At 41.2% G+C, this 24,902-nt stretch overlaps 1 long non-coding RNA gene across 11 annotated transcripts in view; it reads left to right on the top strand.

Annotated features, from left to right (window-relative positions):
* The first annotated feature begins 2 nt into the window (after nt 1-2).
* Nucleotides 3-24,902, top strand: part of LOC147245080 (uncharacterized) — a 112,491-nt gene continuing 87,591 nt past the window's right edge. For 4 of the 11 annotated variants that reach the window (XR_015110188.1, XR_015110189.1, XR_015110184.1 and 1 more), the window contains exon 1: nt 374-589. This is a non-coding gene — a long non-coding RNA (uncharacterized LOC147245080). Of the gene's footprint in view, nt 96-366; nt 614-24,902 lie in introns of those variants that run through there. The other 7 variants (XR_015110179.1, XR_015110180.1, XR_015110181.1 and 4 more) reach the window with 5 other exon arrangements.

Genomic DNA, 24,902 nt, shown 5'->3' with positions numbered 1-24,902 from the left:
ATCACACACACACACACACACAGTTCGTCAGACAGTCTCAGAATGATGTGCGTTTCCAAGTATTTTGATTATAATCATGACGTGTGTGAGTGAAGGTTTGTTGCATTGGAGGAGTTTCAGCGATTGCAACATCAAGTTCGTGATGTTAGAAATGATGTTATCGCCGCCTTTGTCACTGCAAAAATGGCGGTAGGGAGGATGAAGCCTGGTAGAAGTTTGTGGTCATTGTCGAGCAAAAACAACAACTGCGAAGTTTGGAGTGGAAAATGTTTATGTTGGCTTATGTTATGCACTTGTTTGCCTATTTCGGCGCTCTACTGCTGCACTGCACTTTCAGGCTAGTCGCTACTGAGTCATAAAACCGGAAGGTGAACGAAAAAATGGCGCCATAAAATTCTGAGGTCTTCCGGTATCTGCTCGTAGGCTCCATCAAACATTTGGATTCAACTGATTATTTTTTCTTGTAAAAGCTGGTTATTAGGCTTCGATTCCTAATCCAGAGCATCCCTGCTCTACCCAGCAGGTGATCCCGAAACATCCTGGCTTCACTCCAGGGGCTTCCACCGTGGATTAACTCCAGTGTTCCCCGGTAAGAAAACCATCTGCTGCACAAGTGAGTGACATATCTTCATGTCTGAGGCTGGTTAATTGGTGTTTTGCGGTTTTTGAAGTTTTGCAATGAATCCGCGACCAGAATCTTCCAGTCTTTTATGTTAAACTTTGTCTAGTGTTTGTCCAGAGATAATTAATCCCTCTCAGATCTGTGTTGGTGCTACAAGTTTTTGTGTCTCTAAGTGGAATTTGTGGTTCGCTTGAAACAAGAAAATAAGCTCCCGTGACCTTTCAAGTCTGACCTGCTGCTTTTAGTTTTGAAAAACAAAAACAAAAAAAAACCAACCTAATTTCCTGCATGTAAGAGACTGCCAGGAAAATATCTGAGCCAGTAGGGTGCTGCTCGGCTTCCTGTGCAGCTGAGTCACGCAGCCTTTACAGGTGGGGAGGAGTTAAGTGTTGTGGGGCCTGCTAACCTGTTCTTCCTGGCATTAAGGGTTTTATCTAGAACTAGACATGTGAGGAATAATAGTCTACAAACCTAGTTGCTCTTGTTTCTCGAGGATGTATCGTGATTTTGTATGTTTCTGAAAATCATGGCATGAAGATGGAATTCTGCGTGGAGGTCAGCATGTACTGCTGAGGAAGAGGGAAATGAAGGCAACATTCATTTTCAGTGCATCTGCAAAGAGCCTTCATCACTCCGCAGATGATGCAGTAGTAGTAGTAGTAGTAGTAGTAGTAGTAGTAGTAGTAGTGGTGTTTTCAGTGCCCTTGGCTCCTGGCAGGACTCTGCAAAAAACCAAAACAACAAGAAAACTTTGTGGAAGTGTGTAAACAGTTCAGGTTTACTTAAATGACACATGATAACACATACTATCACGGTATTTAGTCAATGATACACATATTCTGCTATAGTTGATGACTTACCTCGGTACTTCAAACACACGCACGCACACACACACACACACACTCAGACACAAAGTTTCCCTCCAGAAGCAGCTTGGTTCACCACAATGGCAGTCAGTGGCGTCCTGAGTGGAATCTTGACGGCTCCCTGGTTTGATTAGGTCTGCATTAGCGGTGGTAGAATGCAGCAGAGAGCTAGAAGCTGAGGTCTCTATTTGCTTTCTAATGAGGCATGATCAAGCACCTCGGTGCTGCACACTCTGAATAGAACGTACTGATTATTCATCTGGCCCGGGTACATCGACAAACACTTAGTAGGCAGAGGCAGCTGCAAAATGTTCCTTGGATATACGACTGATGGTTTTGGTATTTTTTTGTGACAATTTTGCTTCCCTGAGACATCAATTATCCAGGAGTAGCGAAAGGTCACGGAGGAGATGCGTTCTTCAGACGCTTCATGCAAACTTTTCTCCTTTTTCTTTAGATTTAGAGGGAATAAGATTCTCCCCGCTACTGTCGTTTCCAGGTGCTTCTGTGTCTTCCTCGATGGCGTGTCGTATATCCGTTAATATTTGAATGCGTGAATGTGTATGAATGAATGCATGGGGATTTTTTTTATCAGTTATAATCTTCTCAATGACATCATTTACTATTTATGAAATATCAGCCAATCATGAAAAGGCACACAAATTACTGATTGTTTTCAAATGTGCTTTTCTCAACTTTCTCAACTGTCCTCGAAATAACAGTAGTTTATGAAATTTAGTAATTAGACATACTGGAAAATATCTATATATCTAATACTGAGCCATTGGTGAAACATTTGTGCAGTACTGTGCAAAATACTAATTCTATTTTGGTTGCATTATTTATATTTTGTGTTGAAATGATTGCACAGGCTGCCGCACAAAAACCGCTACATTGATCAGGCAACACTAAACTGAATTATGTCCTCATACAGTAGTTTTAAATATAGAGTCGGGTACTACAATTAGAACAACCAAGGAAATCAAAGATAACCTTCATAAAATGAACCCAATTGGAAAAAAAATGTAGGTGATGTCAGTATTTGAAGAAGCAGCAAAACCACTGAGTTTATATGATAAATCAATGCAGTCATCAAGCCTACACTTTGAAGACTGAACTGTTCAGGGTGTACTGCAGTATTTGTCTGTGCCTCCGACAATCCACAATGTAGCAACTTTTGCATTGTGACTCTTATCTGGAGGAGCAGTGGCAGCCTACAGCCGAGTGTTCTCCGTGTGTGCTCTTCACACAACGCTGTTTATTTACATAAAATGAGTCTGGCTCCTGTGATAAAGCCTGTGGAGGCCAGCTCTCGCTCCTAGGAGACACTCGCGGTGACCCGGTGATTCTGGAGGAGCTCGATCTGTCCACTCTTGGTGTTTTCCTAATGTGCAAGTTGTAAAAGAGAGCAGAAATGTTCCCTTTTCTCCCTTATATTTACTAAATGCTAAATTAATTTGTTCCTCATGACTCTGTTTTTTTTCCCTCCCTCTCTCTCTCCCTCCCTCTCTCTCTGTCTTTCTTTCTATTTCGACACATTGGTCTCCATTAATGTCAGTAAGATTACAGATGCATCCCCTGAGCGGACAAACAATTTATTTGTTTCTTTCTGCACTTAATTTTATTAGATTGCGCATAAAACTACCTTTTGAATTCTCATGACAGAAATTCAGCTTAAAAAAAAAAGAAGAAGAAGAAGGGTTCATTTACAGAGGAAGTTTAGAGGACAGAACTTTACTGAGCCTGGAAATGTGTGTTCTTCTCCCTTCCGTTCTCATCTGTTATTTCACTTCTGGAGATGCTCGGTAATATCGGCCCACTACAAGTACGGGCAGATATCGGCCATTTTCTAAATATACTGGCATCGGTCAGATGTTTTCTCTTTGTTTCAGCCCAGTTTTGTGTAGGTCTCATCATCCTTGCTCATTGTTATCGCGCAAAGCTTCAAGTATCCTATTTATCCGATTTAAACAACCTATTTTCAAAATGTGACAGGGCGCTGTTTCTCTACAAAGAAAAGTTGCGTCAAGCTTCCATGAGCAGCCGCTGTGATGTCCCACTCGTTGGGTTCAGCAGAAATGCACAAGACAAAGATTTTGATCTCTTAGAAGTGAACCCAGACTCTTGTTTTGGTGCGGACCAGAGTTCAGCTGAGCTTTCACTTCAGAAAGTGTGAAAGAAAAACCGGTGACTAATCTTAATGTCAAATGAATTGCTCGTTAATCTGTTTGATTATACGGCTTCATCCGAAATGGGATTAAGAATGAAAGAGTCGTTGAATTAGTGGTAAAATAAACGGTCTTTGCTGTGTGAGTAAAACGAAATGATAGGTGTAGATGAAATCAAAAGTGGACATGTTTTGCAACGGTATAAGATTAAATCCACTTGAACAGATGTTTGATAGTCCAACCTAATTTGTGGAAACAGAGAAACGGCGTGGAGTGTCTGTTCTACATCTCATCACCTGGTCGGACATAATCGCTGACAGCTGCTCGGGTCCTGGCGTGGCTGGAGCTGCCTCCTCAGAGCCAGACCACAACTTCCAATCCGTCATGTAAAAGAAAAAAACCAACAACGACAAAACAGCTACTGGACGTTTTGTGTTGTTTACTGTTGCGTGGGAGACTTTCAAGGCTCCAAGTGTGAGCGATTGAGTGTCGTGGATGGAATCGCCAAACATCTCTGAGTTTTTCCGAAAATCTCTCTTTTTGTGGGAAATCTGTTTCATCAGTTTTTGTTTTTTTGTTGTTGTTGTTTTTTCATGGATGAAATCAAACATTGGAGAATCCAGACATCCATAACTTGTGGGCTCCTTGTTAGTATTTTGGGTGGCATGTTTTTGTAATTTCAATTACTTCCAACAGATTAATTGTCATTTTTGTTACAGATTGTATTTTATTTTTTTTATATTTCCCATTGAATCTATTAATTAAAATGTAAATGAAGCCTTTTGAATTCTATTTTCAGACTTCCTCTTCCGTGCCATGTCTGAGCTTGGCAGCCAGCTAACAACCTTTATGTGGGCTGGCATCAGAGTGTGTTTATTGCTGGATGTCATCAGAGTTTGTGTTGAATGCGGGCCTACAACCTCTCCTCCTCTTTCCCAGGCTGCGCATCGTCTCCTTTCTTCTTGGTATGAATGGCGTGTTACGCATCCAAGTAATGGTGGCGCTATCGCATCTCCCCGCGAGTGATTTATGGCTACTTGTAGCTGAGACTATTTCCTTTCAACTGAACGGAAAACTTTTTTAGCCTCCGTGAAATCGGAATGGAAAAACACTGCAGTCGCCGTGATTTTGTAATCAGCTGAATTATGTGGGTTTGAAAGTGATTTGAGATTTGAATCGTTAGGTAACACTTCAATTGCAAAAGCACCTGCTTTTATTCTGGGCTTTGCTTGTGTTACCGATAATATCGACACGCCATCAGTATCGGCAGATATCGGCCATTTTTTTAATATATGTTGGTATTGTTTCATCACTGATATTTGTATCGTCTTCCTTGCTCATCATGAAATGATGAGAAAACAAAGTATGTAAAAAATGTTAATGTCACATAAATTGATAATCGAGATGAGGGCGGCACGGTGTTGCAGGGGTTAGTGCTGTAAGAAGGTTCGGGGCTCGAGTCCCGGCTCGGGTGCGGGATCTTTCTGAATGGAGTTTACATGTTCTCCCTGTGCCTGCGAGGGTTCATCATCAAGACATCAAGAGGGGACGAGGCTGATTGATACTCTACATTGACCGTAGGTGTGACTGTGAGTGTGAATGGTTGTCTGTCTATATGTGTTGGTCCTGTGATGGACTGGTGACCTGTCCAGGGTGAACCCCGCCTCTCACCTGAAGGCTGCTGGGATAGGCTCCAGCCCCCCCGTGACCCTTAACAGGACAAACGGAGGAAAATGGATAGATGGATTTTATCAACATCAGTTAATGTCGGCCATTGGCCAAAATCCCTCTCTTCTGCTCCAGTATTTGACAGTCTTTGCTTATATTTACTTGCAAGATTTTATTTACGAAAAATATGATGCGATTTTAAAACTTTGCGAATAATATTTTGTGGCCACAAACAAAAAGCAGCATACACTCCTGAGAGACATGGAGGATAAATGTGATGGAAACACAAAAAGGCAAATACACCTATAGAGGCAGAATATTGATGGTGCAGAAAATCTTATGAGGTTTGTAAAGATATAGCACAGGCAATGCAATACGGCAGATGTCCTCTTTTATCTTCACAGTCCGATGAGCAACTTGAGATGTGAGAATGGAGTTTAGAGACGGCGTCCACGACTGGATTGTTTCATTACGAACATATAAAAGCTAAATTGCTGTCAGACGACCGCAGATGGATTCAGAGATTGCATCTCAGCCAACGTGTTACACCTTTTTACTCTGCTGACGACTGTTTACCTGCATGGAACCAAAACCTCTAGACCTGAACAACATCCAGGGAAACCCCCCACCCCCCAAAAAACAACTTTCAGTATCAGAATGGGAGAAAGTGGTTATTGTTACTGTGATGTGTTCCAAACAGTCAAATGCATTTTGCTTTAACAATCATCAGAATACGCTGGCTTTTCCATGTGGGATTCTAGGCTGAGAGGTGGAGCTGCTGGTCAATGTGTGGTTCTTTCTAATCTCATGAAATCCAAATTAGTTTTCACTCTATGGCTGCTCAGAGCTTAAAAGGTGACAGATAAAGCAGCTTGTGGACGGAGGAAGGAAGGCTCACATTTCTCTGGTGGGCTTTGTTTGAATGAGCTGTCAGGGGCACCCACCACCTTGCTGGGGCTCTTTGTGAGTCACCGCATAGCAGCACCCCCCCCCCCCCCTCAGGAGTTCTAATCCTAGATTTAACACTTGTTGTAGCTAGACAAAGCCTCCACTTCTTTAATAGCGTGGCTTTGTTTTCCTTTTACCTGTCACTCACTCATGATCCTCAGCTCCACTAAATCCAGAAATCACAGGTGAGGTGTGCAGATCTTCCCTTGAAGAATGGGAAAAACATCTGGCCTTGCTTTTAACCCTACACACTAAAACCAAAGTAGATGACTTAATATGCCCATTCTGGTAAGTGTATCTGTTTGTTTTCTGTTTTCCTATGAAGACCGGATGACTCAAACAACTAAGTTTGAGGAACCATTAAATTTGGGAACTGACATGGAACCACATCCAGATTTGATGATGTCATACTGCCTTGGCGGAGGTCTAAAGGGATCTCTACTCTGCATCCGTTGTGGTGTTTCCAGCAAATAACAAGCGGGTTGGCACAATTTAATTTTTGCCAGTATTGTATAGCACAAAATGGACAACAAATTTGAGCAAACAGTTAAGTACAGGACAACTTTTTAAATCAAGCACATTTCCAGCCTGTTATTCATTGGATATGCAATACAGCTGCATTGGGGATTAGGGTTCAGCAATTCAAAATATCAATCATCAATAATTATGGTATGTTGACATATGCTATTGATACATGTGAATATGTGGAAATATTCTACAATCATAATAACTGATAACTCCAGGGCTAATTTGTCAAGTTTGTGAATGCTTGTTGTTGGTTTGAAAATGCTCATGTTTTTTTCCCACTTGAAGATGGAATTCCTCATGACATCATCGCACCATATGGTGGTATAGTACTATATTTCTTACAAACACAACAGGTGATTGGATTCACCACCAACTCAGAGGGTTTAGAGGATATTTGTAAAGATACAGAGAAGGCTTTGCTTGGTGATTTTAAGAACAAAATGTGTGTGTGTGTGTGTGTGTGTGTGTGTGTGTGTGTGTTGTGTGTGACTGACTGACTGACTGACTGGAGCAGGGGAGGCAGATCTGGTTGCAGCACTGTTCCCGAGGAGAGGTGTAAACAGAACGCACAGCCATCTGCACAACACAGCCTTCTTATCGCCCAACTGCTACTGAAACACCTGCCACTGTTGCTTAACGTAGCCTCGACTCTGATTTTCCAACCTTCACTTTGTGAGAGAGAGAGAAAGATTTTGTCAGTGGACAGTCTTGTTCTCTGAATGTACCTGAACTCATTTTATTTTATTTTTTCCAAAATTTGCTCGTAGTAATTAAACAAAAATCATTAAAACGTGCAGCGGGTGTCCTGGTCAGCATCGACTCGAGAGCCATCTGGGAGCTCATTATGAGAGGATCATGAGCTTTTTGTAATTACGAGTCCATTTCATGTGAATTTCACTCAATAGATTGATTTATAACCTATACAAGAGGAGTTAGATGTAATTGGATGCTGATTTTTTTGTTGTTGTTTCGTTTCTAATCCTATAATATGTTTGATTGTGGACTGCTAATTCCAAAAAAAAAAAGTCTGCTGGATCTTTTTGTAAAAGTGTAAAAATACCTGATAGGTCATATATGTTTCAAAGGCGTAAACATGAATCTGTTTTCCCAGTTCAAGAGCAGTCAGTCAGAGAAAGTGGAACGCCACAACAAAAGACTTGATAAATGAGGTGTGAGCGTTCAGTTTAATAATGTAGGTGGAACCGGCCTGTTGTGAGCGACGCTCTCTCGTGTGTTCTCTCTGTGTGGCAACCTGTGGCTCTGCAGGTATCACCTCCGGTGCCATAGATGTAATTATTTATCCTGTTTAAATGCCACTTCACCCTTAGTTCCTGAGGCTAACCACCGTTTAAAAACAAATCCACCCATGTAAGCTCTCCCCACAAACTCTGAGTAAATATTGCAGGTTGTAGGCACGAACTGTTACCCGTCTCAACCTTTTGTCTGATCTCGCAAATTGGGACAAATCAACACAACACCTTCTCGAAGTATAAGGTGGAGAAGTGTGGCAGGAAAGATTGAGAAAAAAGTGGTTTCATGTTGTCATTTATATAGGGAGAACAGTAATAATTCACCCCCCCCCCCCAAAAAAAAAGTATCTTACCTGTCTTGAGGTCATGAAGACATTTTTGACCCCCTGCTGCTTGACTTCTCTGACTCCTGAAGAAAGAAAGAGCTAGCCACATATGTTTAGCTTGAAGCTAATGACGCCCCATAGCTTCCAACTACAAACAGCAAAACTGTCCCCAAAAAATATAACCATTGATGAAGTCTCAAGTCCATTCTCTGGTGTAATCCACATCCTCTTTATGTGGCCGTGTACTCAGTAATCCTCAAACACTGGGATTTGAGTTTAAACAAAAAAAACTATAACACCCTTCTGGTTCGTTGCTAGTTTGTGGTAGCTTGTTTGTAGTTTCGCCATTAGCTTGAGAATAAATGCGCACGGCCGGCTCTTTCTGCATTCTGGCTTCACAAAGAAGCAAAAACATCTTTTTGAGTACAAGACACCCATTTGTAAGTGTGTGTGTGAAAGGTCAAATTCATTTTTTTGGGTGAAGTATCTTCTTAATAGGCTTCATCGTGGACGTGTTTTACCATATATATCAATATACACCTTTTACAAGTGTTATGTAGATTCTGAAATCTGCATCCAGGCCATATTTCTTCTTGATTTAAACACAAAAGACTAGAGGGAGAGAGAGAGAGAGAGAGAGAGAGAGCTGAGATACAGAGAATAAAGTAAAAGGCCAACTGAAAGAAGAGTGTGAGAAAGTGAGAAGGCTGCTTTGCTGTCGTAGCAGAGATGTTTTTTCATACACAGCAGACGCAGTGACAGGGATATAGAGCCTGGCTGCCTGCGGCCGCAGCAGCAGACCCGATAAAGCATTCGCTATTTCTGAATGAATCTTTAATATTTAACAAACCAGGAGCATTGTTGATGTTGGAAACTGCAATGTGTCGTAGGCAATGTAACTGAGGTGCATGTTTAAACATGGTAATGAAATATACATAATCCTCAATTCAATTATTAAAAACTGCAGTTTCCGAGCAGAAATCGGGACACATGTAGCCTCCTAGATGAATTATTGGCCCGTTTTTCATTCCAGTCATCTCTCTTGCGGTGTCGCAGTTGTGTGACTAACAACTAGTGTGTGAACGTCAGCAAGTAGTGACAAATACAGGCAGGAAACAGATGTATGGTTCTGGTGCTGAGAGCTTTCTGCTTTACAGAGCCTGAAAACAATTCTGGGGAGACAGTGCACTCGCTCTTGTATCACACCAAATGTGACCCGGTAAGCACATCTCATCGCTGAATTTCCTGCACCAGGTGAACTGCGGATTGATGGAAACAACAGACGTGATGTGTTTCATTCATTAGGTCTGGCACAGAGCAGAGGGTATCGCTGTCTGCAGGGTAAACACGTTATCTAAGTATGTAAGTCTGACTTAGTGCGACTTCAGTGGGAATGCATTTCTAACGCGTATTTTAAAAGTCTAAAGCAATTGATAACAAATCAACATTGTTTAAATGTGCAGTTTTAAACTGCGGGCGATGTCATTATGCATAATGGGAATATTTAGCCTGTAGTTAAATATGTTGAACACAAAAGAAATACAGGTTAGGAAAGAGACTGTGATTTATTTTCAGAGGATTTAAAAAATTTTCAGAATAAAGTGGTGCAGGAATTCCTCCTTGACTTAGCATTGTTGAATCACTGGTTTCAGGGTAAAAGGCAAAAAAAAAAAAAAAAAAAGTTTCGCGGTTAACACTGAAAATGGCGATTGCCGGCAAGTGGCTGAACGAGATCCTGCTGAAAACGCAAGGAGGCACAAATCTTCAATGCGACGTTTGTTCAGAAAACCGTTCGGATGTTTCAGATTATCTGGTGAAATAAAACGTGTCAATATCGTATGATTTCGCCGCAGCTTGTTTTTTTGTCCCCAATAATCCAATATTCCATTTAAAAATCCCATGGCGATGCTAACTTTCACCTTGGCCTACGTCATCCGTGCGCCACAATAGAATAAGTATACTTCCATTCTTTAATCAAAGTCGGAAAATTACTCTTGATAAGCCAAGGTAATCCAAGCTTGCATTTCATCATAATATGTTTGTGTGGCTAAAAATTGCAGTCTCTCTAACTGGGACCTCCAACTGTTGTATTTAATCTTGAATGATTGCTTCACTGCAATTATCTGTGGATTACATGCAACCTGAGCTCATATGAACTTCACAAATGGTTTGCTTCGGGGAGATTTATATCGAAGCCCTCCCCAAATCATGATAAGATTTCTACTTCGGTTTCCTTCCGTGAAAACATAGATCTTCATTTTTCAGTTGAAATATGAGAGCGTGCTCATTTAAAAAAAAAAAAAAAAAAAAAAAAAATCTGCCTCCTTTATTGCCTCGGAGGTGATGCGTCCGTAATGATGACATTTTAATGTGCGTATATGTTTGAATATTGGTCTACGCTGCGGTTGGTGTGTGCTTTGATGGGAAGTCATGGGATGTTTAGCTGTAACATAACTAATCACAGCAGGTGTCGTGACTCATGGAGGACTTAGTGTGCCAAACACTTCTCAACCCGACCTTGTCATTCTCGGGAGGATTCCGATTTTCAGCATCAGAGCACATAAGATGATGAATGGATCGAGCGCAGTCGAAGGCCGAAGGCTGAATCTTATTTAAATTATTCTTCTTAAGCTGTGACGTTCAGATGCGCAAGTGAGACCGATATCTCGGCCGGGCGAGGAGCGTGCGTGTGTGTGTGTGCTCTTTGTGGTGTGTTGTAGATGTCACGGCAGGTATGGCATCACTATTCCAGTGTATTTCAAGAGGTTTTACTGCAGAGGGAATTGCTGTGCTGATTTTTTTCAAAGTTTAATGAGTATTTGTGGCTCCAGTGGAGGTTTTGGATGGACTTTGTTCAAGGCTTGGAGAGAAAATGAGTAGGGCGATGATTTGAGGGGATCTGTGATACAAATTAAATAAATGTTTAAGACAATGTTTTTTTTAAACTGAATGCTTGTCCACAGTGACAAAGACAGGCTTCGCTTGCGAGATAAATGAGCGTGTTTTTTTTTTTTTATCCGTCTGAAAGGCGAAGGGTTAACAGTGTGTTTCTTGACACTCATTATGAGGACAGATAGAAAACTTGATGAGAATCACTTTCATTAGTGCTTCCAGTCAGCTGTGTCCTCCACAATCAGTAAATGAGCAACTAATCTGAGACAAACCAACATCTTCATAGCCATCAGTGCTGTGACTGATAAGGAATCTGGAAAGTGGCAATGATAATTGCATTTTGATGTTTCTACAACCTGGCATTATTTCTTCTTACAAAATAAGAGATGATCTGCCAACAGAGAAGAGGCTTTTGTCTGGAGCAATATGATGGAAAGGCATATTTTCCTTCGAATTTTGAATGCACTAAAGTTCAATAAATGTCTGCATGGCCACATTTTACAAACTAGCAGACTTGCCTCTCATTTGGTATTCAACTTGCCCATAGCTAATGTACTGTGTAGTCACCTAAAAACCGATGCTTGCTTGTCCAAGTCTCTGATTTTATTGGTGGATATACTCCTGTGTGGCAACTGCAACCAGAAATGTTGACACACTTTTTTTTGGATGCTTTTGACCAACTGCTTCTCTCCAAGCCCGACCACGGTTTTCACATAATCGTAATCACTGAATCTTTTCTGTCCTCAACATCTAAATATATATTTGTGTTCAATATACCTCCCACAGTATGTCGATTATTCATGCTCATTCTTGCCCGCCTGCTGTGTCCACATTTACCCACCTGCCTCCACTACAACCAGAAATATAACGCCCGCAGCGCTTTCTCCGTTTTTATACATATTAGAATGTATTCATCAGCAATTAGAGGCTATCCGCCAAACGCATTTTCAGTTAGTCTCTCCTCCGGGATCTCAGGTGACCTGTTTGTTGCGGTAGAAGGAATCCATGTGTGGCACAAGATTCAGTTAGCTTCTCACTCTCAGGATCGTTTCCAGACAAGTAATACATTGCAGGATGAATTAATCTTTAGATCCAATTAATGAGAGACTATCCGGGTGCTGAATTACTGCAATGTAGCGACACCTCTCTTAAATGAGTGAATATAATATAAACATATGAACAACACTACTTTACAAAACAATAGCAATGACAATGACAAGAATGCAACCGCGCTGTAAATATTCCGTAGCACGTAAACCTCTACTGTTAAAATGTACCAAAAAGAATGAATCCTAAAACCTAGGAATCAGATGGCACGAATGAATGTCGGGTTCTCTTGTCTTTTTTTTGAATCGTTTTTTTTTTTCTCCATTAAATGCACGGAATAACCACTAGCTAAAGGTATTTCAACATTTTAATCGATAGCATAGAATATTTCCGTGCATGTCATAGTTTATTTATCTTAAAAATGGCAGCCGCTAACACTTGGCTACAGAGGTTGTTAGCTAGGAGCTAGTTTTGGTGACATCAAAGTCATGCATTCCAGTTAGGTTCATAGCGTAATGTTAGCTTTGTACTTGTCACAGTTGCATTCACGCTTCAGATTCATGTAAGTGGTGTTCATTTGTCAGGATGAGGTTTCTGAATAAAAGCTTTTTTTTTAGCTACCTAATTCGCGTCATGGTTCTCAGAGTACTTTAAAGTTATTCTGCATTAAGTTCAGTAGTTTGCAGGAATTACCTGTTTGCTTTTGCTGAGTCACTGGATGTATGTTGTTGAGAACATGTCTCTGATAGTGAACGTCAGAAACAGGCATGATATTGGCCCGTAATTTCCGGTAATATTGGCTTCATGTTCAGGCAGATGAGTGAGATAGTGAGCTAAATGACACCATGTTTCTCCTAATGTGATGTAGATGTAGTACGTATAGCAATAAACATGTTATTACCTATGCACAGCGGGATTCTACCACTGCACAGTAACATGAACATTTTATTCGGAGTTATGAGTGATGGGACTGTATTGAGGATTCATAACCAGCCTTATTGACCCATCTATCACTCTCCTTTTGTGCCCGATAAATCATCAGTCGCAGGGCTGATGCTGCATTTCCCAGCAGTCAACCTGACTGACAGAAGGCTCGACAGCGAGCGAGTTTGTGAAATGCAGTTCTGCTCAAAATGAGACTTTCAAGTCAAAACTGACATCAACGCCACCTCACGACTGTTGGATACTATGATTCAAAATTTTGATTGCAGTCCATATTGTTTCGCATGGGATTATTGACAAGCTATTTTTCCCCACCCACAATCCACGGTGACAAATTATACCCCTTTAAAACGTTTTGTGTGTTTTTTTTTTTTAAAATAATAATGAAAAAAAAATTACTACTACATAGCTCAAAGGCAGACTGCTTTAAAAACCGGAGGCAAACCTGAATCCTGTGTGATCCTCACAGTTGGTCGACACAGATTGTTCATAAAAAAGTTATTACATATAAAAATTTACTGCCGTTTGGGCAGCGGCAGAATGTAGCATTCTCATCCTTACACCGTTATCCCGCCGTCCCTCCCTGCTCACCCGTGAAGCAATAAGATGTCAAAGCGCACAAAATCCATCAAGGTAGGTTCAAGATATTAAAAATGGTTTGTTTTTTTTTTTAAAAGAAGAAAAATCAATAATCCGATATGACTGCCCGTGAAGGTTTCTGATCATTCCTGAAATGAAGCTCATTTTAAAGAATTGACTTAAAGGAGAAGAATTCATCAAGGCCTCGAGAGTCAGGGAGATTTTAAAATGATATTGGAGAACAAGCTGGTACCAGATTGGAAACACTTTACGGTGCAGACAGCAAACGATGGGAGGCAAATGCAGAGTGTAGTGAAGCCTTCGAGGTGTATATGAGATATTGAAGGTCATGTAAAAATGAACTATCCAGTGTGGCTGTGAAAGGATGTTGGCAACAGCGACCAAGAACGATTAAAATCCAGCTGAGGACAATCTGAAAGAGTCAGTAAACCAATTTTTTTAGTTACGGTGAGGACACAAAACAGTCTCCCTGGTTTTGGTCGATACAATTACTTTTGTTGCAGCTTAACTTATTCTTGCAGGAAAAATAAACTACAATGTTTTAAAAAATAAAGGTACTGGATGTCGGTCTTTTTTAAAAGTCGGCTCCAGTTTTACTCGAATCCCTACTTTGCTCAACTGATGCTGCGTTTATGGCGAGTAAACAACCTGATAAATACCAGATTTATGGGCTTTTCCAACTGTTTTAGAGAGCAATAAAAGCAGTACTTTTTCATTTTCACAGAATATAAATATATAAACTCGTTCTTTATATCAGTGTCATTAAAGATTGGGTGTCAGTCAAATCATTGTGAAAATATCAGCAGAAAACTCTGTATCATACATTTTTAATCAATACATTTTCCTCTTCCATATATTTTAGTTTGTAATTACTTTCCCGTTGCTCACGTGATTGAGTAGAAGTGGCGATCGAGTGCAGGCTTTTTAACGCATCAAATTCTGAATGACTTGTTTAGCAAAATCATTTTCGCGGACCAATTAAGGGAGTTATGTTGAGCGTTAGCTCTTTGTTGTCATTGATTCTAGTTGCTTGCTTGTCGAGGGCGGGGAGTAAAAAGGATTTCTCAGCTCGTGTGTGTTTTAACAAACTAAGCCACCAGGATGCACCATTGCATTCTTCAAACTTTACACAGCTGCTTCACAGTACATTTTCGCCGAGTCCAAACGTCTACAAAATAACCTTGCTGCCTGTGTGACAAGGTAATCGGTACTGTTTCCCCATGACATTCATTACTTCCAGGAATTCAGTCTTACTTGGAGTTTGGAGCAGTTGGCGAGTACCAGAAATGTCTCTCTGTCTCTCTCTCTCTCTTTCTCGCTCTCTCTCTGTCTCTGTCTCTCTCTCTGTCTCTCTCTGTCTCTCTCGCTCTCTCTCTGTCTCTGTCTCTCTCTCTCTCTCTCTCTCTCTCTCTCTCGTCTAGCCAGCCGCCTCTGTGGACACACACACACTTTCTGTACTTTGTCACCCAAGTCACTGATGGCTGCATAAACCGTGCAAACACAGGAGGAGGCAATATGAGAACTTACTTAACGGAAAGTTTTAACTCTGAATTTGTTCTAAAAGCCATTTCTCTTGACCAGTAAATTGCTTTTGCGTTTTGGCTGATAGTTCCTTTCCAACTAGACAATTAAACTCCTTTTATTTCTGATTTGAGAGGAAAACAAGGATATAAAACCTGCTTCTCTCTAATGCTCCACTGTTGCCTCAGTGGTTTTTATTCAATCCTTCCCAAACAAATGCATCGCAGTTCTAGCCTGCAGGGAGAAAATGTATTGTTGAGAGGTACCACTGTATGGGTAAACAGCAGCTTAAAGAATTCATCATAACTGACAAGACAATGGTCCAGCCTCCTCTTGAGGCACATCTTTGATTATGACAAATGTTGTTTGACTCCAATTTTCTACATTTGGAAATTCTTCCTGCATGTTGCAGCCCAGATATAATTGCCTCTAGATAAGACTTACTTCTCCCATATCTGCTTGCTGTCAGCAGGTTAATTCCAAAGAACAACATCCAGACTGACTGCTTGTTTGTCATCATTAGTTTCTCCAACTCAAAGAGGGAAAAAAAGAAGAAAAAAAGATGAGAGTTTCATCCTGGGTATCACCCAGTCGTTCTACAGCAGGAGCCTGAGAGGTGTTGTACAGCTCCAGTTCACTGATATTTTTCTCTCTGCAGTTCTTCACATGCTAGAGGATATGATGTTTCAATTGAGACAAAAAATGCAGTCAATCGTATTTCAACCAGAGGTTTACTATGACATGAGATTCAAGAGTTGTCCATCTCACAGATGTATTTTTAACCTTGATCGCCATGGTAACACAGGCTGCAAACCTAACCTGCTCCAGGTGAAGAGTTTTAGTGAATCATCTGGTTTGGAATGAGGCTCTTTTCAGAGGGAATGAGTGTTTACTTAAGTGACACTGGCTTTTTCTGGCGAGGGAATGTGAGGGTTAGGTTTCTTCATGGCTGCCACTCATGAGGTTGTTGTTCAACAGACAGCTTCCCTCATAATGACCTGGTGATGAAGCATGTGAGCAGGAGATGGAGGAGATGAAGTGAGACGTATTGTTGATTGTTTGTGTGGAACTATCAGCCATCTGACCACGTACATTTTCAGCTCGTGAACAACTGGGTTTGCACGTTATTTATGTAGATAAACCACTGATTATTGTGAATCACAGAGTTGGAAATGTGATTATTTTCACCCTTTTATTTTTGCGTTCATATCTTTTTATTTGTCGTGTGAAATATAACTTGATTTCTCATTCTCATATCCAGCAGTTGTCTTGCACTGTAGCTGCTAACTGTTCGCCATCTCGGCTCCACCGGTATCTGGAACGATGCAGTGGATAGTGGGTCTGGTGTAGTGTTTCCCCCTTTCAGTTTTAAAGGACTTGCCTTTTCACCCTTTTTGATAATGATATGACTTTTAAGGACCTCACCCGAAAAGAAATGCCTTCTCAGTATATCACATAGTCTGACATTCTTTTCTTTGGCACCGTCTCTTCCCACAATCCTCTTCAAACCTATAGCTCTAGATTTGGCCCTATAATTTCTCATCTTATCACTACACGGGGAACAAGAATGGCTTGCCGATATACACATGCAATTTTATTCCCATTTTCTGTTATTTAATAACTTTTGGGGGGTTGGTGGGGTAAGGGTGGGGGGTGGACTACAATTTCCTTTTCTCAAAGGCGCGATAAAGGTATGAGTACCCTGTCTGATACCTTTGCAGATAATAGCCTCTGGGTGCTTCGGACCTCTAGTCTCATTGTAATATACCTGGCACTTCTTGCATTTGGTTGAGCTTTAAAAGGAGACAGGATGCCCCTTGGTGAAGGCTTAAAAGCTGTCCTGTATTTCTGTGCAGTTTGAATAAGCTGATGATGCAATCAAGACCTTTCAGTTTCATCTAGAGGAAGGTTGTAGGTTACGCTGTACTCCCAATATCATTGTTTCACATGAAACTATCTAAAAAGAAAGTGAATTATGCCGCTCGGAACCCCTTTCACCTTCATACATATTAGATGCTAAGCAGATGTTGTTAAGGTTCCGTGTTCTCCTGTAAGTTTGTTATTGAATTATTTCTCTGGGTTGTACATGGCCTCCAGGCCATGGCTTAAAACAATCAGATATGGAAGCTTTTCCAAATCTTCTGGCTCTAACAGGACAATATCATATCATGGCCTTCTTTTGTTAAATCCATGCTCATGGGCACTGAAACGTTGCACAGAGTTAATTAATTTGTGTCGTATCATTTGCATCCATTGTATTTTTCATCTCCAACTGATTTTAATATTCACTCATAGAATCAATTTCATGATAACGTGTCTTACAGACTTGTTTGTGTGACTGGATTTGCCTGGGATGACTTTGTATTGATCTTTTGGAGTCCAGTAGGGTTTTAGGGAAGCTTTGAGGTGTGTGCATATTTGTACGTGGGATATGTTTGGATGTCTTTTTCTTTTTTTCTTGTGTTATACAACAAAAATAATTTATCTCACAAAATATTAATTTGCCTTTTACTCTCAGGTATAGAAATAGTGCGTAGATTTTGTGGTAGTTTGTACTCATGTCTGTGTGTGTGAGCCTGTTCCAGGACTGAATTTCAGTATCCTGCTGCTAAACTGTTTTGTAGGTCTCCCTGTTTTCATATGATCTCGCCAAAAAAAAAGGTGTTGGGGCCTTATTTACGGCGTCATGTGTGTGCCATACGTTCAGAGTGTGTTCAGCTTCATTTTTTTATTTGGAGGGTGTGCAATCAGAGTGCAAACCCCGGCGTGCGGCGCAGTGAGACAGTCATTGGACACCTAAGTATTCATCATGTGTTTCTGCGTGACATCACTCAAACCAATCAGAGTACCTCCTGTCACTCCCTTTAAAGCCCAGGTTGTGCCAGGACTTGGCATGTTGCTATTTCAGCGACAGATGCATTTCAACTCTGGAGAAGAGAGCGCTTCTGATCTGAAGAAACAGAACTCCTTGTGTGCCAGGTGAAGGTGCGTGAGCCCATCTAATATTTAAGAAGCAGCCATTGGAGGTGAAGCGGGCCTGGGAGGAGGTGGCGGCAAATGTTTCTGTGTTTTTGGGCATCAATAGAACCACATTGCATTTCCACGCATCCACTCATCTGACTGATGCGCCCTCTAAGTAGCACTTCACACATAATGCCATTGACCAAAGACCAGCCTCTTCTTGGTCTATGGCACAAATGCCTCTTTTCATGCTAAAGCACCTGTCGCCGCAAATGGCAAAACCTTCATTGGTTGGTTCAAGGGTCAGGGGGCTTGGCGTGAAAATGTCATTTGCATCGGCTTGATGCTAGCAGTGCTGCCTGCACTTGACCAAGCACCAGCTTGAGCCATGTTCTAAATAGGGACCTTTGGTTTATGCTGGAAATAAATGTTAAAGATATAAGATGACTGCCGCTCCAGGTAAGTCCTTAATGAGATGCTGGAAGGATCCAAGTGTCTAAACTGGGAGAAGAGTTACTCCCACTTAGGTCCATGGAGGTTGCAAAATTTAGTGCCATCAGATAGACGGTTTTTATTTATTTATTTTGCTGATAGTCTTTTCTAACAAAAAATGGGCTTTTCCTGTCAACAGAGAACAGGTTCTTTGCCTGTTCTGGAACCTTGTTTTGAACCACTGCACTATTTAATGAATTGGTTCTGAACCCTCAGGGGGAACCGAAACATACTTGGTTCTTCTTGCAAACCGTGGCGACTTTTTACTTGCCCCTCCTACCCTCTCCCTGTCCTCTCTGTGTGAGAGCATCCTGATAAGGGATGAATGATTCAGTTTCAGTTGTTCTCCACTCACATTCATATTGGGCAACTGCACTTTATGGTTTGCCTCCCTTTTTTTTATTATGTAGGCCATGGTTGAGGCATCAAATGGGGAATTGGTTTTGCTCAAAACTGAACTCGCACCGATTTGATGGCTCATCAATTCGGTCTGCAAAATTTTCCCAAACTGAAAATTCCAAAGAGTGTTATTCATTTGAAACATTATCAGCCATGGCCAGTTGTATGTTATGTCAGGGGGCTTGTGGGTAGAAGAAAGAACAGTGAATACATTTCCCTTGCTCTCAGTTGACAATAGGCCCCAGATTGCCTCAGCTGAATGAGAGATTGTTTTGGGGGATAACGTTGCTCACATTTATTTTCACCAAGTCTTTCAGTCTTGTTATGAACAAATGAATTGCCTTCAGATACATTCAAGTGGGATTTAACCTTTTATGCTCATCCAGACGATTTTTAATTCAGCGTGAGTCAAAGACAAAAGCAAAGACTGTGCCTGTGCCATGTCTGTGGGTATGCGACAGCTGCGCAATTACCTGGCATGCTATAAACCTAAATGCCAAGCAAGGCTATATAAAGACAGGCCATTATAAAGAGACACTGTTCATTAGCCTCTGTTGAATACCACATCTCTGACTTGTTGCTCTTTTATTCTGTGCAGATGAATAAAAAGGTGATGAAAAACTTGCTACTCCATGCTTTTTCTTTTTTCTTTTTTTTTTGTTAGCCTCAGTGGGGATGTAGCTTAGTATGCACTGGTTGAGACTTGGCATTGACAGTTCACTTAAATTTGAACCGAAGGCCAACAGTAGTTTGTCTCTTCCCTACTTAAACATAGAAAAATGCTCCCACAAGAGATCCTCCTGCTGTGCAATTATCCTAAAGCTTTGCTGGCACATAGCTATTATTTGAATGTCTGTCTTCGCTAACTGCGGTCCTCAGCTTTTGTGTTCTCACTAGTGACTGAAAAATGAACAAATAAAAAGCTGCAATTTGAAAGAATTGACTGCTGAAAAATGTTGCCTTTTCACTCCGGTTTTTGCTGTAAAAATCAATGACTCAAATGGGAGGCATGGGTTGGAAGAGAGGCAGATGGTGGTTCTGGCTGTGGGGTACTTAGGTCAATTCTCAGAAGGCTGCAGAAGCCGTAATAGCACCAGTCTGAATCAGCTGCAGCTTGATGAAGCAGGCTCTGCTGAAAATCCTCCTCCTCTTTCTATTTTATTACATGTGGGTCATTAAGAACATGCAATTTGTTACCTCCAGATTGCTTGACTGTGCATCTGTGAAAAATGATTTTGCCACTTTTCTGAGTCTAGTGTGTCGTTCAGCAGATTCCTTCATGTCTATGCAGGGCATTCACATTTCTGCTGTCTGAGTTGTAGTTTAGTGGTGTCACAAATGATGTCCCGCATGCAGAGATGTTTAATTAGCGCCCACACGACGGCAGTAACAGGAACAACATTTCCGTTAATATTTTATTCTCTTCATTTACTCCACTGTGGCAAACAAACAGTTAATATCCAAACCAAACATTCCCTGGATACCACTCATGATCTAGCAGCTGAAGTAACTCGTAAGAAGCATGGCAATATCCCCCAGTCAAGTCTTTTTGATATGGCAGTATTGATTTCATGAATAAAAGATATACAAGTAACACTTTGCAGTCCATGTCAACGGTGGTATTTTCATCCCCGAGAGCCCTCCAGATCCAGCAGCAAGATTTGTCCATCTGTAGATGCAGAGCTCACAACATTATGGATTTATCAGATCGTAAACAAAGAGGTCCACCTCTGTGTTCTTGAGCACCATGCATCAGCAGACATGGCCCCTGGTGGCAGCGGCGCAGGTTTTTATCAGCTATCATTGTGAAACCGTGTAGCCAGAGGTGAGGTTGATGATGAGATCGGAATCGCCTGAAGCTGTGAGCAAATCATATGTGAGTTTCTTGAGATATGTCATGCATCTATCAGCTCAGGATGACTGGATGCAACCGTCCTTATGGAGAGGCTTTTTTTTAAAATTTAAAAAAAAAATCCTTTATTTAATCAGGGGAATGTTCATATTCACTGCTAGGACCCTCAATGCAACCAGTTCATAGAACTGGAGCAAATGTGGGCCTTGCTCAAGGACACCTCAGGTGGTGATGCTATGGCCCCTAGAACATGATAATTTCCTGCAGAGGTAATAGCCCATAAACGCAGTACAAATGTGTAGCTTTCAATGTAATAATCCCACAAATGTAATTCATTTACCGCAAATGTAATAACAGCTGCCGACCACAAACGTAATAATCGTTACATTGGCAGGGATTTGTTATACTTGCGGGAAATTTTAATGACTTCACAATCATGGTGAAGTTTTAACAATTCATCAACATGATGTGGACCCCCAGGAAGCTCCTCAAGGACCCCTGTTGGTCCTTAGACCCCATGTTGACAAGACTGTGTGAGAGAAGAATTGGCTGTTTAAGACTTTTACAGCTAGCAACATTATAAACTACAAGTTTTCCACTAAATCAGTGATTTTCACCTTCCTGCAAAAATGACAAATCCCTGCAAATGCTTGAGAACAACAAGAGAAACAAAAAAAAATGATGAATAAAAGATGAGATCCTTCAAGCCTCTGCTGCCTGAGCATGTCCACAAGGATGTCAGATGATCAGATAGATAAAAACAGATTCAAGGTTTATTATTATTGGACAGTTTTGATAATGTGACTCTTGCAGTGTGATCTGTAGTGTTGTGTGGATTGTGGGTGGGATTTCTCATAAACGGTTCCCCTATATTTAGATGAATCAAAACTGAGTTTTGAGAACTATGAAGCACAATCAATGCTAGCAGGAGGCTTCAGAGCTCTCATACCAAGGGTGAAACTGCGGAAATCATAACATCATCATCTCAAGACAAAGATTGATTACTGTAAAGGGAGATGGAAATGATGGAAACAGCAAAGCTCAGCACACCTGAGAGTTTTCAGAGCAGAGAAATTGGTGGAAATTATGTTGTGAAACAGAACCACGAAATCTTTTTTTTCCTAGTCTGGCAACTGAAGTGATTGCTTGCAGAAACACTTGACGCAGGAGACAAATTATGACACTGATTGATAGCCTAGCTTAATTTATGCTCATATACAAGCAAAGGCTGTGTCTTACATGTAGGTTTTTCCATTTGTTTGTGTGTAAATAGTTCCTCTCTGTTGTGTGCTGATGCCACCTACTGGAGAAATCAGATTTGTACACTACCTCTTGATGAGAAAATGATAATCCACCCCTGGCTTTTCACATCAAGACAATAATAAAGTATGGAACCGAGACCACATTGTGAACTCATGAGACTCCTCTGCCTCAGAGTTCCAACAGTGCTGAGCATATTTGCTCAAGATGTGCTCGCCACTGTGCACCGGACAAAGAATTCCTTTGTTGGAGTGATTTATGGCACTTTTCCTCCTGTAGCTGTCTCAGCGGACGTATGAGCAACTGATAAAGAAATATTACACTGCAAACTTCCAGTGGAACAAACCCGATAGAGTTACAGGAGGTGTCTGTTCTACACATCAGCCTTGAGTCAGGTCAATTTGATTTGCGGTATATTAACCTCAAAGGCTCAACCTGTACAACATATCTGTTCATTTTAAGGAGAAATACATCATCATCAGGAAGGGACAACGAGGGAGGGATCGATTTTCTAGGACAAAATGATCATAAAGTGATAATTTACTGGTTACAGGTGCTGCTGCACGAGTTGAGTAACATGACCTCCGTCTCACAACGATGACCTGCAAGACTGCACGTACACCTGAGAGGCAAAACCACAGCGCACTATTCATGCACAAAGAAGAAGGGACCGAGGACAACCTGCACACACAGGGAGAGACAAAGACATCATTCACACTCTGGGAAAAAAGGGCAAAGTCACCTGGAAGATGAATATCCAGATCTCAAACATCTGGAATGAGGCACACAGGATATGGATAAAAAGTTCAGGACGGAAACTCCTAGGTGGAGGTGAAGAAAAGGAGGGAGAGGAGATAAATGCTAGTGCTTTTACGATTGCTGGACAACAAATGAAGAGGCGGTAGTTTAATGACTGAAAATGCATGGTTTAAACCACACATATACACTTATCTTTATAGTACTTGTGAACGTTTTTACCGGTTGACATGTCGGTAGCATTTAACAACATGTCAGTCGGCTTTGATTGTAAAATGTTGTCAATAGATATTGTAAAAATTAATGAATTCATCTGGCGGCACGGTGGTGCAGTGGTTAGCACTGTCGCCTCACAGCAAGAAGGTTCTGGGTTCGAGTCCCGGCTCTGTGTGGTACTCGATGTTCTCCCTGTTCCTGTGTGGGTTCTCTCTGGTACTCCGGCTTAACTCACTGTAGGTGTGGCTGTGAGTGTGAATGGTTGTCTGTCTCTATGTGTTGGCTCTGTGATGGACTGGTGACCTGTCCAGGGTGAACCCTGTCTCTCGCCCAAAAGCCACTGGGATAGGATCCAGCCCCCCCATGACCCTTAACAGGATAAGAGGAAGAAAATGGATGGATGGATTGATGGATAATAATACTCAACAAATAAATATGTAAATTGCCTTTTATGCTGTTTTTTTAATGGAGATCCATGATCTGTTGCCAAATATGCAAGCTGGAAATAATTTTTCAGAATTTGACCAGAAGTAAGAGCAGCAGAGACAACAGTACATTGACAGGTTTGAGTTGTGGCCCACCAAGAAAAAAGTTTAGGGACCTTTGATGCAATGAGGGGCAAGTGGGCGGTGGAGATACATGGTGATGTTAGCTTAAGCTACTAAGAACAAGCTATCCCAGTCGGAATGTTTTAAAATAAGGTTCTTAAAACCATTGTAATAATAATAAAGCAGTGCTGCTTTTATTTTGAAGATACGCACGACAACTTGCAAAAGTCGCTTGATGTACTGACAAACTGTCACATCCCTAAACTTTTTATTCTCTTGCACTAGGGGTTCACTGAGCTATCCTGACTTGAGCCCTGATAAGAGTCCTACAGGTGCTGCTGGGATATCAGTGTCTCTCCACTTGTCTTGAACTCACATTCCTGATGAATCCTACCCTGAACTGCTCACCAGTGTGTGTGTCCATTCTTGGCTATCCCGGTTTTTTTTTTAAGAAGGAAAACCAAACATAGGAGGAACAAAGGCGGTGCTGTATCTCCTGCAGAAATTCGTCACCTGTGGTAACACTATGATGTAGTGGGAGCTGGATTACACTGGTTTAGGAATGTGAAGGGTGACAGTTCGGACAAGATGGCTATTGTTGAGAGTAACACCTGAACTGGTAGCAGTGGTGAAAGCTGATCAGGCAGAGATGGGAAATGGCTAATCTCTGGCCAAAGAACAGTCTGGCGAAGGTCCGTGAGCATGAGATCTTAGTGTCTCTAAATGTAATAAGAAGGCCAAAGCTTATGATACCATGGTACCATGGTATGCTTTGTTGTTGCATATATTTCTCAATTAAAACTTTGTATACGAGCATACGATGCTAAAAGTCAGGAATATTCTTTTCCTTTCACTGAAATAGTTTCAAGGCTTTTTCGGTGTGTTTTTAACACAGATTATTTATTCACACGTGGGAGATTTTTTTTTTTTTTTTTTTGAAGATACAGAAATGACTTGTTAAACTTTTGCAGCAGAGCAGCTGTCAGAACAACTTTCTCAAAGAAACCCTGGAGTTCTAACATGTTCTGATCTGAGGGACT

Source organism: Aulostomus chinensis, chromosome 18 (assembly GCF_037954235.1).
Source record: "Aulostomus chinensis isolate RoL2024-O1b breed Wild chromosome 18, RoL_Achi_v1.0, whole genome shotgun sequence".
Taxonomy (NCBI): Eukaryota; Metazoa; Chordata; class Actinopteri; order Syngnathiformes; family Aulostomidae; genus Aulostomus; species Aulostomus chinensis.
Note: the sequence above shows the minus strand (reverse complement) of the source record. Positions and strands in the feature narration are given on the sequence as shown.